This window comes from Harpia harpyja, chromosome 4, assembly GCF_026419915.1.
Source record: "Harpia harpyja isolate bHarHar1 chromosome 4, bHarHar1 primary haplotype, whole genome shotgun sequence".
NCBI classification, from domain to species: Eukaryota; Metazoa; Chordata; class Aves; order Accipitriformes; family Accipitridae; genus Harpia; species Harpia harpyja.
The window spans coordinates 29,091,396-29,107,615 of NC_068943.1; the positions used below are offsets into that span (position 1 = coordinate 29,091,396).

At 41.5% G+C, this 16,220-nt stretch overlaps 1 protein-coding gene across 2 annotated transcripts in view; it reads right to left on the reverse strand.

Moving 5' to 3' along the window:
- Positions 1-16,220, reverse strand: part of ELF1 (E74 like ETS transcription factor 1) — a 94,335-nt gene that overhangs the window by 71,534 nt on the left and 6,581 nt on the right. The gene's annotated exons all lie outside the window — the stretch shown is intronic.

Here is a 16,220-nt window from a genome sequence, read left to right on the forward strand (position 1 = left end):
GCGGCCCGCGTCCGAGCGCCCGCACCTAGGAGCCCTCACGCAACGTCCCACCCCACTCCTCTTCGTGAGTAATAAATAAATACACGAACACGCTTCTGTGGAACATCTGGTGTTTTCTCCCAACGCCGACTTGCTCACGCTAAACTGGTTAACCCCAGGAAAAAGCAAAACTTGGGAAGGCCCAAATCGCTCAAGGAAATTCAGTGAATGTGCAGCGTTCAATGAAGCATGGACATGCATCTCGGAAGCGGGGCTCTCAAGGATCCCCAGTAAATTTCCGATATGCTCCGTGTGTTCTTTAAACGAACTGTTGTGCCTCATAAACAACATGCTAAAAGCCACCCAAGCGCACAGCCGAAGGCAATGTAAGCGCTTTGGATGGGCTCTACGGACTCGGCGGGCCCACCAAAAGGCCTGACAGAAATTTAATCTCAAAAACATGGCACGGAGGGTGAGGAGAGAATTACTTCCACCTTGTTTTATGGGAAGGGTAAGCACACGCTCTGTTTGCAGGCTGGCACGTGCATTCGTTTGCCACTGAATTCCAGAAGGACAGAGCCCGAAGCAGCACGCTGGCTGTACGGGAAGGCACGGCACAAAGAAAGCAGCAGAGGCAACCTTGCAATGAGCAGGGAAGACACGAGTAAAAACCTGAAGCTACTTCTAGCAAACACATTGAAATAATTCCAAATATGATTAAGTGCAGCTGTCATTAACCCTCCCAGTAATAATTAAACAGCAGTCCCACAAGTGGTTCTCTGAGCAAAACTCATTGTTTTATGGACATTAATATCTCTAACTGCTGATTATGTTTAATAACCGAGAAGAAAACTTTGGTTTTGCTTCCAAGTAATTCAGTCCCTATAATACCTGCATGGCACTCAGAGGCAAAATTGGCTCCCAGTTTATTGTTTAAAGAGCAGTTATCCAGGTACGTTTTTATTAGATGTATTTTATCATGTTATTTTGCAGCCTGCTTTAGTGGAAGATTTGAAAAAAGCAGCAGTAGCACATTTTTTGTTACTTGCTGCATAAAGATATCAAGTCACTACTAAAGTAGCTTCGCTACAGCTCTTCATCAAAATATGTCTTCATTTGTATTGCTCAGTTGAAAAAAGACCACGTGGAGGAAACACTGCAATTTATTTTAGTCACTATATTTTCCACCTCTCGCAACAGATCCGTTTTCCCTCTCTCCGACAACTTAATTCTAATCCAATCTTGCATCTAAAATATTTGTTTCTTGTGCTGCAAAACACTTTGGAAATCATGGGGCATTGAGGGGAGAAATCTGACCCAGGTGCACAGCAGTTACAAGGAAACTCTAACATTGGCACAGGGAGAGTGCCATTTTAATTATTAAAGAAACTCTAATAGTTACGTTTTACAGGGGAAAAAACCAACACAGTCTTATCCAGGCAATCAACTAAATTGAAAAATCATTTTGTAGTGAAGTATGAGCACAAGCTATGCGAACATTTTGCCGTTTCTAAGCTAAATCTGGAAGCAGTATTTTTTTAAAAGCATATGTAAAATCTAAACATATTTAGCAAGAGAGAATGCAGGTGGATGATAATCCCTGGAACTGTATCAGGTTTCTTGCTAATTATAATTTCGGCTTAAAGAAGAAGTGACCTTGCTCATTGCTGGGATGAGTATCTCTCTGAAACTTAGATCACCGTTTGCCCAAAAGACATAGCTAGACACTGACCAACAGCATGGCTTAAGCCAATTTAAACAGCTTTAGCCCTCTGCTCCACTCTGGCTGCATATTCCTCACACCAAGCTACTCCCCGCACTGCTTCCCAGAGCAAATATTTGTGCAGCCGCACAGTGTGGCAGAGGGTGGAACCCATCAGCAGAAAAGTTAAGGCTGCACAAATAAATAAATAATGCATAATACAATTTTCAGATTGCCGTTGGCCCCAGCTCCCAGAGAAACGCATACCAAATTACACCCCGAGGGGAGCAGTGCAGCCGAGCGGGCCGCACACTGGCTGGGGTGGGAGAGGCCTGGATGCGGCTCCCACTTCTGCTGGCCTCACGCATGACCCCGAGGAAGCCGCTTCTCTTTTCACGCCCTGGTTTGGTAATCGCTGTCCCTCCTTCTCAACTGACTTTGAAAGCTACAGGTCTACAAGAGTGGGATGGGATGGGATGGGATGGGATGGGATGCTTCCCCAGGAGGCACAGGAGGGGACCACAGCAGCCTGCCTGCACAAGAGAGGGCATGAGGCTCTGAAGCCACATGAAGACAGACCAGAGAGATGTGCTCTGGAGGTATGCTGCCCCACCTGAAGGACAGATATATTTTAGTCTCACAAAAATGGGCTGAAAGGGAGGTTTGCGACTGTGTTCAGCTTTTGTTTTTGGATGGGGGTTGGGGAGGAGAAAATATTATTTTGACAGAGGAAAGGGAGCAGAAACTTCAGATTTAAAAGCCCTTTGTTTTTTATTTTCCGGCTATATTATATACAAGGTCACCACATGAGAAGCCTAGCAAGGCCCCATTTACACGGGAACCCGTGGTGCCATTCCTAGAGCAGCTAGAGATGCTGTAACTCCTCTCCACTATTGCAAGAGGAGATCCCACCACCCTGCTCTCAGCTCAGGAACATACCGTCAACTCGCACAGGCTCGGGGCCTCATCAAACTCTGGTTCAAGACTGGATAAAAATCTGATTTAAGGAACTTCTGTTTAGTATTTATTTTTCTAGGATCCCAGTATCTCAAGCTTTGCAACATATTTAATCTCAGGCATGCCTGTAGGAAGGAAATCCTAATAATCCCATTCACAAGCATGGCAGGGAAAAACACCTGAGCAGTGGATGTGCCCAAGATCACGCCGTATGTGTATGGAAGGACAACACTTGAGCCAGCCTTCACCCAAGTCTTGAGTTAGCACCCAAACTCCTGCACCCTCCTTCCTCCTTGTATACAACACCAAGAAACAGTAGTAGCACTGCTACAACATTTTAATATAATGTGTATCTATCATGGTGTTACTGTCCTGGTACTTTGGATTCGTGAACTGGCACCTCCTGCTGTGGTAGGTGCCACATAAAACACAGACTGAAACTATTGTGGGTTTCTAACACTACCAAATGCATAATGACCTAAATATTTATGCATGGAGAAACTGCATCAGGAGATCTTAAGGTAACTTACTCCTATCCCCAAAGAAAGTCTCTGCTACAGGACATTAGGTATAGAAAAGTTCTCATCACTGTGTTATTTAACAACTTAATCACAATTCAGATATTTTTAAGACAATTGTTTGCCGTCTACAAACCTCTTGCATTTTCAGATTTCAGTAAAAAAGCATCTCAAAGGAGAAATGTGGAACCCAGGGTTTCGGATACCTGGAGCGCAGCCCAAGCAGCTATAAATTCTTAATTTGCAATTTAAAGGTACGGTTCAATGATGTTTTAGTGCACGCTGAGTATAGGCTGAAAGTAGAGCACAATGAATTTGAGGGAAAACACGTCTACTTTTTCACTGTGCTGGTCTTCTGAACTTCAGTTGAATTGTAGGAAAGGAAAGCTGGTAGTAAACAAAGCACATATGAACAGGCCACTATTCTTTCCAAAAGCTGGGAGGGAAGGTACCCCGGCTGTCCTATGTTCAATTGGAATCCTTCAGATAGTAAATGTCATCTTCTTTCAAAATACACAGGAGAGCCTTTCACAAGTCTGCAGTCAGGACACTCCCAAGCCTCCAGAAATTATGCCCTGGTAGCAGAAAAGGCGAGAGAGGTGTGTGAAGTGAAATGAATTCACAACCGAGCACCAGGCAGCTTTAACCTCATCCATCTTATGCTTCCAAGTTTGCCTCCAGTGCTTCCTAGTGAAGGCAGATTTGGCAAGGTGGCTGCCTTTGCCAGCAGCACAGCAACATCCCGCACAGCTACAAACCTCTGACCTTGTACAGCCTTGCACAAACTCTTCTTGGATCACCTCTAAGGTATTCCTAGGTCACATCCCAGAGATGACAAGCCTCTAGGAAAATGTACTTATGTAGTTTGCTTTTCCTCGCTCTTTTAAGTTCCTTCCTTCCTCCTTTTGTTATGGGTTTGCCTCTGCTGAGAAGTAATGCTTCTCAGTACTTCTGAGAATGGTTTAAAATGTGGTTACATCCTCCCTTCTACTGACAAGCAAGCTTCAGAGGGAAAGAATTGCAAAAATCCAGGTAGTAAATACAGCCCTGATACAGGATTATCTTCAATCCACTCTCAGCCAGAAGCTGCAGGTTCCAGCTTCTCTCTGACACTTCTCTACTAACCCCAACCACACTTTTCTCTCCCCATCCTCTCCTTGCACCAGTTCTGGTCCATGCGGTATCTGTTAAACCTTTCACCAATCCAATTAAACACATGACTGCGGCAGAAAGCTGACTGGGGTGGGTAAGGAGCACTGGCTGCTCTTGAATCAGCTCAGAAAGACTGTGATGAGTGTTGCCAGCAAAGGACATAGGATGTCCCTCTGTGGGTGGTAATGAACTACTAGACCGGGCCAGCACTATGGTAAATTTTCACTCCAAGACTCACATGACTGCACAACAGCTGAAAAAAAAAAACAAACCAGGAGGCACCTTATTTGGGGGATGCTACAGGCAGAGAGAAGGGACAGAGGTGCTGCTTAACCCATGAATCTCAGACCTGAGCTAGCTCTGTTCCACCCTCCCTCTGCACGCTACTTGCCCGTTTGTTTTGGAAAGTGCACTTAAAGTCATTTAACATCCTATAAATACACCTGCCAGTAGGTGTGACAGAAGTCACACTCGTAAACCCACAGCTCTGAGGCAGTCACACAAAGAAATCAAAATAAAGACGGGACAAATTTATACGCCATACTTCTTCCCTCAGTGAGCTTTAGACCCCCCAAAAATCACAAAATGGAAGGAATTAAACCACAATCTGCAAGTATTTGTAAAATACGTGCAACGTTACCTGGTTTTCTCAGGTGACGGACAGGAGAAATCATCGTGCCTCACCTAATGGTATCACTAACCGCATTCAGACAGACAGTTAAGGCTCCTGCATCGTGAAACCCAACTCACTTATAATTTGCTACTTCCCAGTTCTTCATTCAGAGTCACTAAACTGATCCAAAAAGACCAACATCCCTTACATCTTTAAATACCGTCTCTAGACTCTGTTCCAGCATGGGCCCTACAACAAATAAGGCAGCTAATGGGAAGTAAACAGGCAGAGAAATGTATTTCATACCAACAAATGGGTAACTCTATCTGAATTTTTTTTTTTTTCATCTAGAAAAGCTTACTGCTTGAAAAGACAGAAACAGCTTCTGAAACAAGGCAGAAGATAGTGTAGTTCTAATTAATGCCCAAGGATAGCTATGCACTGTAAAGGTAATGTTATTTTATGTACAGAACACCTCACTACAACATATTTGCAACAAACAAAGCCAAAATGACCTCATTTTTGTATGGTAATAATTACTGGATATCCCAAGAGAACTAGCAAGGGCATAGCAATACAATATTTTTATCCCAAATTCTCACACAGTATGTGTACCAGCCCTGAAAATTCTTTGAAAATATACTTTAGTATCGTACAAGGCTATACAATCCTGACTGCAGTAAGATTACGCTAGATCCTTAGCTTTCCAAAGGAAATGATCACCTGGGTGTACAGCTGGGTTGAAAGTCAAGTATTAGGTCACCTATCTATGGATTTGTAGTCAAAACAAAGCTTTTAAGCAAATAGCGGTTTACTCCTGCTGTGCAAGAAAGACACAAAGGTGAGGGAATAGTAGGCATGAAGTGAAATTGATAAATACTGCTAAAATTCAAAAACATATGTATGAAAGAAAAGATTAGATTTTCCAAGAATAAGAAACAGTCTTTCCAGAAAGAAAGTCTGTATTGATTCTTGAAGTAGATCAGCACTGGACATCATTCCACAAGGTAAGCTTCGGATCCCCACTATTATACTCCTTCAGAGCTGTGCTGCTTTAACAGGATGGTTATATTTGCTCTGGAGTCCTTGCAAGGATAATTGTTAAGAATACAAGCTCAATCTGAAACTATTAGAGAAGTTACTATGCCAGTAGCGGTAAACTTAGCCTTTGCTCTTTTCCTTTCTTACATGCACACGAAAACAAACATAAAATCCAGAACTATTTGTAACCATGTTGTTCTGTGGGTTTTGTTTTTGATGTCGGAATGTTGTAATCCCCGATACAAGACAGAAAAAGAAAAAAATCGGGCAAATGAATTAATAAAAATATATACCAAGGGAAACTATGTTGCAAATATACACAGAAGGAACATAAAAGCAAGGCCTGGGTGGGTTTTAGCTAGTCAAACAGTGGTTTCTTAACTGGGACACTCTGTAGTTTGCTGAAGAATCCTCATTAAAATGCTATATTTTTCCTCTTCTCATTCTGTGAGTCACTCATTACATTTTTGGATGTTGCAACACATTCATGAATAATAAGTGCATACTGGGAAGAAGAAAAAAAATACCCAGTGTTCACACTGGATTTTTTAATGTCTATATTTATCAGTATAAAAATCAAATCAAGAATGAAGCTGAGATTTGTAGAAGTTTCTATGCAAGGAATGCTGTTAATCACAGACAAAGTATTTGGTACAGCCAGAGACAAGCGCACAGATATGCACAGAAGTTACAGCACAGCAGTGTTAGTATTACTATTATTGTTTGGCCTTTGCACAGAGCAGGAGGATAGGGGGAGGGATCATAATGTTCCCCATCAAACCCTCTCCTGAGGGAGAACAGCTAGGCACCGCCCTTAGCGAGACAGTTCTGGACCCAAAGCTGTACTTCTGCAGCTGCTTTTTTTTTAATTAATTTTCTTTTAAAGGCTAGAGAGTTAGGTTGCAGAGACTGCGCAGTCCCAGAAAATCAGCCGTGCTACAGGAAATTATTGTTGATATCTTAAAGAAGTACCAAGGAATTATTTATTCACGTTTGTGTTTCAGAGAGTAACAAAGGGCATCTAGCATATGCACATCGGGCTGGTTGCTGCAAGGTTTTCCACTGCTCCAGTCAGATGAAAAACTCTTCGCTTCTACTCCAGTTTTGGTGTCCTTTCAATCCTGCGACCCTATGCAGGCCATACTGGCTACCTTGCACACTTCTGCCGACTCCCTGTACGGATGCAGGCCAAATTTATGGAATTAAAGGAAATCCACATAAACATCATTTTTAGAAAAATGTTGAGCTAGAGTTCCACAAATATTTTACAAGCTTATGAGAATGCAACAGGGTATTTCTGCACTGCTCAGGATGTGAACACAAAGCAAAGGAAAGTGTGTTTATTACTGCTCTTCCAGCTGCTCTAATTAATGGAAAAAGATGAAAGTACTAACTTGGAGAGGCAGGAGGGAAAAAAAAAAAAAAAAAAAAAAAGAGTTGTGCAAAAAAGTAAGCTCATGTGAATGAATCCATTTTCCATCACAACTCATTCAGATAGAGAACTGGCTATTAAAGAACAGTTAGCTGGAAACACGACCCGATTACTTGCTTGTTCAGGAAACAATTAATACTTTTAGTAGCAGGCTTACTTATCCAAATACATACTACATTAATCAACTGGTAAATACATAAATCATGAAGAGAGGAAAAAAATAAAGACTGCAGGACACAAAAAGGAGGGGTGTCTGGGAGCTTGGCGCTGCAGGGAAGGTGAACTGGCTGCTGGAACACCAACATTTTGATCTCTCAGCTACATTTCAGGTTGCACAAACAGCAGCCTTGCATCTTTACGCTCATCTTTGGCCAGGTGAGCAGTCCTACCAGCAAATCCTGTACAATTACAATCCTGTGGATCACTCCAAGAAACCAAACTATTACCTCTACTATTGTCACTTGCCCATAAAAACGAGGTATGGCAGTTGGAGTATCCTAGAAGATACCATTGCACACATGCATAGAGGCTCGGTTCCAGAGAGAATTGCTGCTACTACAACATGTTTTCCAAAAGTCTCCCAGGAATCTCTGTGGTTTAGGGAGCTCTGAAAACAAAATCGGGAACCAGAGGCTAAGAGAACAAGAGGATATTATGGCAGGCACGGTTTCACAGATGTGATTTTTCTCCTGCTTTCCACTAACAGAGGTCATTCGTTTAATGGAGGGAGCTCAATATTCTCCTCAAGTAACCTGTCATAAAGACTTAGTATTCTCAGTGCTCCATTCAAAGTACTATATATACATTTATGTTTATTATTTTAGTCTAATATTGTCAATTTAGCATGTCAGTATGTATGTTTAACCTTATAACCCATTTTGTCCTGCATTTACTGAGGGTCCATCAGCTTTAAAGATATCTGTGCTCTGGAAAACATCCCACTAGCCAGAGTGGAATGATTTCAACTCCTTCTATCATCAAGGGACAGAGACCTAAATTTGGGGTAGAGTGCTCACATTCTAGGATGGTAGCCTAAATTCAGAGTGTTTCATCCACTGCTTCTCTGTAACCAATTTTATTTCTTGAACTTTTATTTTTAATAATCCCCCTTTTTAGCAAGACACATTAGAAATGTTTTCCAGCTTTGCATATCAAGCAAAAATATACTACTTGTGACTGTGGTCACAGAAAACTTCCTTTATTTCAACCACTACTGAAGAGTAACATCAAACTAATTTAATTTTAATATTCAGAATAAGAATAATTAAAACAGCTTTTCTTAAGACAGTGATCAATGATCTCAGGAAGGAGAAAGAATAAAGAAAACTACTTTTTTTTTTTCCTTCATTAATTGCCCACACCCTCAGGCCTGTTGGTTTTAGGATATGAACCCTCGATGCTTTGCACAAGCTAGGAGCAGCTTACTCCCTGTTACTCTCTGTTCTATGAGAAAATGAACTCCCCTACCCTAAACAAGCACCCTTTAATTCCTTTATTGCTAATCCTTAACTGCATGCAGCAGGCTGTTGCTTCCCCAGAAGATCCCAAATAACCTATCTGCAGGTTGTGGTCCCAGGTGATTTTAACAGGGTTAGGTACATTATTTCTACTTACTTTCTGAAAAAATACTGATTTCCCTTCATTCTATTCAAGAAAATTACATTATCCAGTGAACATTTTCAAAACTACACAAGTATATCATTTGTGCACCATTCCAGCAGAAGTCAGATCTGGAGGTGCAGGAATTATGCAACAAAACTACACAGCACATTGGAAAAGTCTCTTGTACCATTAAATGGCAACTAACACCACCAGACAGCAAACAGGAAAGACACCACCTGCATCATCAGGAGATGCACATTTACATTTTTGAGGTGAAATGGCAGCTGGATACTGTACAGGGAGGAAAACAGAGAGGAGGGAGCACCACGCTTTGGATACAAATCCACAGGAAACCTGGCTCTTTACTTATAATGTCCAGGGAACAATTCATGTTTATAGGCAGAAAAGAACAGGCTGACGATCTGCAGGCCAAAGTTAATACAGCAAAGACCTTTTAATCTACATAGACAAAACAGAAGAAGGGGAAAACAGCATATAAACATTGAGTAGTTGTGTTGGCTTAAGCATTGTCTTCTTCCACACTTCTGTATTCCTCAAAATTGGGGGGGGGGAGGTGCATGTGTGTGTGTAGTATAACATGTAAATATATGGCCTTCTCCCTCCTAGTTCTACTTAACTAAAGTTATAACCAGGCTCTCACCCCTTTGCCCATCAGCTGTCCACCTTGCAGAATATCATTACTGGCATAACCACACAAGTCTTAGCGAAAGAGAATGAAGTTTACTAACATGAGGTCATCCCCCTTACCCCTATATCCAAAATGGTCAAAAAAATGCTGCCAAGTCAATTCTCCTAATGGGATCTGGATGCCAGTATTTCTGGATGAGAAGACTTGAGTTAGGTGAGATTTAATCCATTGAGTGGGAGGGGAGAGGATAAGACGGTCCCACTCATGACTTCATTTGATGCTGTATTCAAAACATCCCCGAAGTCAAGTTACTAAATTCCTATACATTTTATGGGAAAGGTCAAAATACACAATGAAATCCTTGCCCCTCTCTCCTGACTTGGACCCGCAAAGGTTCGATTTTATGCAAATATTGTCAAATGTCAGTCCAAGAGACACTTGAAAGAATAAAGCCAAAACAAGAACATAACTGAAGAACGATACCCTCAAGATAATTTAAATATGCTATTACAAAGCAAACAGAGAAATAAGCAGAACATAGTTAAAGTAGATGTAAATACACCATCATAAATTTGTTAACATTTTGACTCCCAAGTATCAAGACTTTTCCCCAGATCATGGTATTTACATAGAGTGTGTATATATATATGGTGTATATATACATACACACACTATATAGCTACACATACACTACACAGCTTCCGGTGTGCTGGGAAGACATATTCAGAAAAACATTGCAAAGGAATTATGAGGAGCTCGGACTGACATCTCTCAGTTAATCTGAAACACCACAGTTGGACACTTTTCACTTCTGTATTCCATCCCCTAAGCATTTTGGCGCAGTCAGGTTCGGTTTTGTTATGAAGCTCCTCTCTGAGATGCCATCCAACATCGCAGAATCATAGAATGGTCTGGGTTGAAAGGGACCTTCAAGGATCGTCTAGTCCACCCCCCTGCCATGGGCAAGGACATCCTGCACTAGGTCAGGTTGCTCAAAGCCCCATCCAACCTGACCTTGAACACTTGTTCATCTGCACCACCTCTCTGACTCTGAGCAGAGGAGAAATATGCTTCTGCTAGCTGTGCCTGCACAAGGCCTGAAAAGATGCCTCCTCATCATCCATTTATTTTCATTTTTATTAAACACCAAAGGTATAAAGACTTGAAATCCTCAGGGAAAAAAACCCAAACGTCACTAGTGAGATAAATGGAGCTGGTGGCAGGCTACTCATTCATATACTCTTTTCCCCCACATCCCTGATTGGGCCTTGATGCCTCAGTTTCCCCATCGCTTTCCCCTTGGGTCTGATCACTGGCACCAGTCCCAAGCTAACAGCAGCACTTGACTCCCCACAGAGTTGCTCAGGGCTTTCTGTACCTTCCTCCCTGTTTGTAAAGCACAGCAAAAGTAAGCGCAGACTGTCTAAAAGGAACTGGGAGATCTTGAGCTTGAGCTCTTGATCATACCCAACCGGGAAAGCTCTGGTGCTTCACTGATGGCTACCGCTCACTTAGAAAATCTGATCATTAATTAGGTGAAAAAACTGCCTGTCCATGCTTCATGCTCTTAATATCCTTAAAACTATGTCACACTATCACAATGTTTGGGAGAGGAGGGGAAAGAAATCTAAGCTGTAACTACAGAGGATTGCTCTCAACATTATTTGGTAGCGGTGTTCAGATTTGAGTCCATTTTTCTCACAGTTAGTAAAATCTAACACTTTGTTCTTAAAAAGGACACAAAAAAATCCTGCAGTAAACAAATGTCCACACACTAAGCTGGGTGAGAGGAATTTAAATTTCCCACTACGGGTAATGAATTCAACTCAACATTCTTCTGTAAGCACTGATCTAGCTCCCAGTTATTCTATAGTAGTTTAAATTATTGCAATTTTATCAGCGGGACTATTTCTTCTGCATCTCATTTCCCTGGCTCATATCCTTACAGTTAGAAGAGAACTACTTTGGATCTACCTTCTTCTATTTCCTTCCCTCTCTAATTTGTTTTACTTTATTTTCTTTCATTCCCAGCTCTATTCCCTATTTTTCAGGCATATGAATGAACATTCAAGATACATTTTGGAATAAAGATGGAACAATTTGATTGCGGTGGCTCCACAGAGCAAAAGCATGGAGACAGCTGGTTTTAAGCCACCCAAGCTGTGACCATGTTCCAGTCAGAATCCACATACAATGGTCATCTCCTCCCCTGCTTATCTGGAACTGGTAAGTAATATATTTTTCTGGCAGATAAACCAAGTAATCCCAAGAAAGGATTTTGCCTGGAATGGTGAAAAAACACCTTTATGATTTTTATTACTACTTGTCTTCAGTTTGCTAACAAATTGAAAGACATGATTTAGAACCTGACTGGATAAGAAAGAGGGAACACACATAAAAAAAAGTGACAGTGTTCATAAAGCCACCTTCTCACATCAGTCCTCTAGTTTCTTTAACACAGTATCCAAATTCAGTGGTTTTCCTAATACTTCCCGTTTAGAATAGCTTCCTCTGCTAAAAGGCATTCTGCAAACATGAACGCAGTGCTATACAAAAGAACCACAATTATGCATTTTCTCCCTTAAACCACACCTGCACAAATACCGTGCCTATTGAAACACCTATAATAAGAAGACTGACATTAAAATATACAGAATGGAAGCTTAAATCTAAATATGTATGTAACAGATCCTTCTCTACCTCCAAAAAAAAAAAAAAAAGAAAAAAAAGGGGTGGGTTGATATGGTTGTCCACCACATGTCATAAACCAGAAGCTCCAATGAACTATGCAGTCTCTAACTATATTTAATGTCGCTACATGTCTTGACATCAATCTGAAACAAGAAAAGGGAGAATGCATGAGCCCTAGAGGATTAGAGAATTCAGAAAAATAAGTAATATTCTCAACAGGTATTGAGGCAAATACATAAGACTGGAAACCTAGTCCAAGTCCTAAAGTATGTGAAGAGGTACACAGTATTTAGCACTAATTCTCCACAATAAAGGCAATTCTCTCTATAACTACCTTTTTTTCTTCAGGAGAACATGAAATGAGTTGCTGCTAGTCACACAGCAATGATAAAACAGAGACTACAAACCCCCATTTCTGATGCAGCTTTTATTTCAGAGGGACAAAACACATCATCTACGGAAGTTAACATATTGGTTTTCTCACAGAAAACACACAAGAGACCTCTTAAGCAAAAAACATCCTGAAAACATGCTGTGACCATTCAGCTGTCTGACCTCTGTTTCAGACCGCTCCAGAAACAACGTGCAGAGGCAAAAAGCAAGTAGCTAGATCAGACTTCAATGTATTTGCAGTAATTCACCTCAGATGAGGTTCATAATGACACAATCACCCTCTCGCCTCCCGAAAGAGTACAATAATGATAAAAGTATACCAGTAAATTTGATCACAAGGACATGAAAACTATTTAACATCAATAGATGTGCCCTGGAAAATTTTCACAAATGGTCATTTGCCAAGAATATAAAAGTATATTTCTGGCTCTCACCATCTTGGCTGCAGTACATTTATGATCAGAAACCAGTTCATTCGTTCATTAAAATATTACACCTATAATGGTTGAAAAGTTTTACTAGACTGTGTTAACATTTGAAAACTGAATTTGAAAAAGCCTTAGTAAAATTTTTACAAACCCTAAAGACTAAATCTGTTAACCCATAAAATTTGTTCAACTAGGAAAACCTAAAAAAAAACCCTAAAGGTCTGTTTTGGATGGCTCAAGATGAAGGTTTCGCTTGAAAAGGCACCCAGTGGAAGAGAGCTGCACAGATCACAAAGATAGCCAAATACGTAAGAAAAAAGCTCAGCACTGCTACTTCAGTGGAGATAAGCAGGTTCTGGGGGACCTATTCTCTGCTCACAATTACATGTGGGTATAATTCCCCTCTCCCAGGAGGAAACATAAAAGTAAAATGCTGGCACAAGTCTGCCAGCACAAGGCTGGAGAAAGGTTTACAGTTCAATAGACTGCAGACACATCTCGTTTCCATTATCTCCATTAACATGCCACTAATTTCCTCAACCCACACCCCAGCAGCTTCTCAGTACAGTTACCAGAACCTGCCTCAGCTTTGCCACCTAAGCTCCCCAGTCCATTTTGACTGAAATAAATCTACTGTTTAAACTGCATAAGTTAGGCAAAATCATTTTGGCAGAAACAGAAGGGTTCCTGTGTTCAGCTGGCAGGTCAGGGGGACAGTAAATGCTGGCAGAAGATAAGTGACAAGCTGCTGGGGTGGCGGGGTGACTGATGGAGAAGAGGTAGCCACCACAGCCACGGGCATGGAGACCAAGCAGCCTGTACTCCTTACACATGCCACAGCCCTGTTCCTCCTCGGGATGCCTGTGCAAACTGCCACTTCCAGTGACAGTGTGAAAAAGCCAATGCCTTTAACCTGCACAGCTGTCCCTCAGGCCCAACATTTTACTTAGAAGATGACTGTCTGCAGTTGGGATCCATATCAATTAAATGTCAGCCATTTCATTAGATGGTGCTGTCTGGCACATGCAAGGGGGGACATGCAGGGAGAGCAAGAAAAAGCACTGTGCAAGAACTGCCTGAAGGTGTTTGGAGAAATTACTGCTAGAAATATTCAAGCACTGGACTTTCTTCTGGAGCTTGGTAGCAGCTTCATTTCTGTTGCATTCATCTGCAACCCAGGAAGCACAAAGGGAGGGAGGAGGCCCAGGGTCCAGGCCGAGAAGTTGGAGCTCTGTCTGTCACTGTCATTTCACTCAGCACAAATGGCTGCACGAAGACAAGGAACAGTCTTCCTTAGGCTCGAGGGGAAACATATTTTAATGCATGAATTAAATCAGTCATCTGTACTTAGTTACTCAGTTTGCACATTTTTTATGTTTAATAAATCAGTTGATCTCCCCCAAAATAATGAAGTTTCTGAAACTGCATTGGACTATGCTCTTTTCCTAGAGATTTATTGTTCCTTAGGTAACGCATTATTATCATGACATGTTGATCAGTCAGTGTTCCTACAGCAGTATATGAACGCTAAGTACTGTCGCCATACTTTTTCTGACTAGTCTTGCTGTCCTTTTACCCACAATACCACTTCCCCTGTCAGTTATCTTAAAGAAAATAGCAAATCCTATGCCTCAGGGCAGCATAACCTCCTCACCTCTTCAATAGTTTAAAAGGGTGACAAAGTGCACTCTTTCAGTTTCCCTCAAAACAAACCTATCTGCTATAATTCTCTTGATCACTGTCAGACCTCGATCAATATGAGACCCTGCAATTCCTCACTGAACTTCCCCTCTTAACAAAATTAGAAAGCAGAGAATAGATGCTAGGATGCTGTTCAGTCCCCCCTTGCCCAAAAAAGGTCTCTGAAGGTCTGCAGCAAGTTGCGGAATCCTACAACTTTCCCACCAGCAGTTCCACTTCTCAACCACCAGCTCGTGTCCCCCCCTAAAGAGCCTAAGCAGACCCCAAAAGCATCCGATACACACTTAACACACGAGCTGAGCTGCTGGAAATGACACAGTGATAGTGTCTCTCCGAACAGCAGCAGATGTTGAAACAGAAGCTGCAGCAGCAGATACTGTGTGAGCAACCTTCTGCCAGGACTTAGAGCGTGCTCGGTTTCCTACCTGAATACATGACACATAAACGAGTCGCAGAACAAGGTCAAGCAAGCTGAAACACCTCATTAAATTTCGCTGATGCCTGTATCACCAGGTACTTCAGACACTGTAACTGCTTAACGTCACTATTACATTAATGGAGGAAAAAAGACCAGAACATCACACTGCCTAGAGCACGCAGATGAATCTGAAATAGCAGGTTTTAACAAGAAAAAAGATATTTCTGTATACACACATAAATAAAAGAAGGAAATTAAACTAATTCTGGGGAGCAGGCAAAATTACCTTTTCATTGGCCACAGATGTGCTGGATTAGGGACTACATGGGAAGTTTGCACACACACAGCAGGTACAGAATAATACATTCAATAAAAACACCTAACTCTTGACTATCCTGATTATAGTTACGTTTGGCACTGGTGAAGGGGTAAATCAAACCTGGCAGAGAACACAGTCCTACTACTATTTCTAGCCTTCGTTAATTTGGTTGTCTGGGTGCATAATTATCCTACACACACGCAATTTGTGCTGTTAGGCGTACAGTCAGTCAGTTATATAGCTCAGCTATTTAATAGTACTATGTTCAAATTTTATACGCCCCTGAGATGGACATAGGTCACTTAACAATTCTGTAAATTTTAATCTCAGACTAAAACACTGTTTCACTTCACAGCCAGCAAGGGAATAAAACTCACTAAATATGACGAACACAGTAGGATGTCACGACGTGGCAAACTACAACCCCTGACTGCACTTTCAAAGCAAACATCATGTGGCGATACTCATTAGCACCCCCATATCAACCCAAGTTTCATCTAACTACTGGAACATTAAAATAGGATTCAAAATTTACTGTTGATTCTTTGATTTTGCCATTTTCTGAGAAGAAAATTATTCAGCAACCTAACTAGAGCTCTTAAAAACTGAAAACATCCAATGCGAT